Consider the following 2,057-nt stretch of genomic DNA (forward strand, 5'->3'; position numbering starts at 1 on the left):
AGTCAATTCCTAGCAGAAGATGTATTTTCTTTCCACTAACAAACTTTCAAGAACTTTCTTTTAAGAGAGAGTGGTCTGCGTCCTGTTTGATTGACAGTTCTGGTAGCCTAGTAATGGACGTTAGACCTGCTTCAGAAGCGGCATTCAGAGACACTTTCAAGGGTATACGACTGCGGTAGATATAACATTATTGCCCGGCCCTAGCGGTCATATATACGTAATAGGACCATTGTTCTGCATTATGAATTGAAGTGGAATTTTATGATTTTACGTTTTAAAGGAAAACCAATTTAAAAATGGCTGTTTTAACGTTAAGCATAATTGTCCATTTGTCACATCTCTGGTCAGCTTAAGGACCTCTTACCTGGACTTGGAGAGGCTATGGAATGAATGAAGCCCCCCTTCCTCCTCCACCTCCAAGCCCTCATCTGCACCCTCCACTGGGACTAGAGGTGCCCCATATAACCCATAAGAAACAACCTCCAGAGTGAATGATTCGATCGGCTGGCAAACCACAGCCTGGCACTCATTAGGCTCAGGGAAACCTGGGGGATACGGTGGCTCCCCCTCCTCTGACGCAGCCACCTGCGGCCTCTGCAATCCTTCCCTTGACCAAAGGGCTGTACGAGATGTGGGGCTGCAGGGGCGTCACAACTTGCGACACATCCTTCCCTGCCCTCAGTGCTTATAGGTAGGACATGGAGAAATAACCCTCATCGCTTACTCTCTCCTCTTCCTCCTGTTGGTTTATCTTTTCCTTTCCCTCTTTTTCTTTCTCCTTCTCCCACCATCTTGTCTCCTTTTCCATCCTCCCCCTCTCCCACCTCATCATTTCCCTACCCTGTGTTGGACTGAGCCAAGAGAGGCTTAGTTTGCTGTTGTCTCCGTCACTGGGGTTACGGACACTGTCCTTGTCGTAAAAGCTGTTACAGCTTTCGACGAAGGCTTCAATGCCCTCATTAAATCCCCCTGTCGCTGTCAATGTGGCTCAGGCACACATCAACCACGTCAAAGTCAAAAACAGGCCTCAGTGTCATTAGATGCTGGGCTGCTTGGAGCCGCAACACCACCCTGTCTAGTGCCTGCTTCTCCTTCTTGCCCACTCTGGACATGATCAAAGTTTGACACACATACAGATTCTGGTGTACCTTTAACTTTATCTTTCACTGTATTTTCCACACTAGATGGAACTTCTTGGGTGTCAGTAGCAGGGGAGACAGTGACTTTATCTGGAAGGGGGTTGTATGAATCTACATCACAAGCCAGGTCTGGGGAGATTGTCTTTGGACTACAGGGCTTTTTGTAAGGAGTCTTGTTCCTGTCATCAATTCAGGAGCCATCTAATTGCCTCTTGTGACTTCTAGGAGTTTTGTTGTTCACAATCTCTATTTTCAAGTTGCAGAATGTCTGAATTGCGTGACTGGTTAGTGCTGCTAGGACTAACCCTACCACTTTTGCAAGTTATCATTCTGGAATACACAGAGTGGTCTCAAGTGGCCAAAAGTACAATTATCATTTACTTTATTCATGGTTTCTCCCTACTAAGCCTATGAAACCAAGCATGCCATGACAATGAAAATGATCCAGAATCACGCAAGGATCCACATTTTAATGTTATTTTTCTAAAGATTGAAATAAGAAAATCTAACATGAAACTAGCTTTACCTCTGTGCCGAACCAAGCCATATACCTACCAGCTCTTTAAAAAGTTGGGTAAACAATACTTTCCTGTGGATATTTTTGTCTCAAATTTAGAGCAGGACAAACAGTACAGCGACCGATAGAGTTTGCATGTAATTTTATTCAACACTCTGACTTGTAAGGAACATTTACACAGGTTCGCACACAAATGTCTCAGGCTGTATATACAGTGCATTCGGAAAATATTCAGACCAGCCCCTTCCCTTTTTCCACATTTTATTACTTTACAGCCTTATTCTAAAATTGATTAAATACATTTTTTCCTCATCAATCTACACATAATACCCCAAGATGACAAATTCAAAACAGGTTTTTTGAATTCTTTGCAAATTCATAAAAAAAACAAAAAACATAAG

The 2,057-nt window shown here is 43.3% G+C and overlaps 1 pseudogene; it reads right to left on the reverse strand.

Moving 5' to 3' along the window:
• Nucleotides 1-360: 360 nt before the first annotated feature.
• Nucleotides 361-1,529, reverse strand: LOC149975243 (uncharacterized; annotated as a pseudogene).
• Between the last annotated feature and the right edge of the window lie 528 nt (nt 1,530-2,057).

Source organism: Oncorhynchus mykiss, chromosome 19 (genome assembly GCF_057628025.1).
Source record: "Oncorhynchus mykiss isolate SJ-2025 chromosome 19, ASM5762802v1, whole genome shotgun sequence".
Taxonomy (NCBI): Eukaryota; Metazoa; Chordata; class Actinopteri; order Salmoniformes; family Salmonidae; genus Oncorhynchus; species Oncorhynchus mykiss.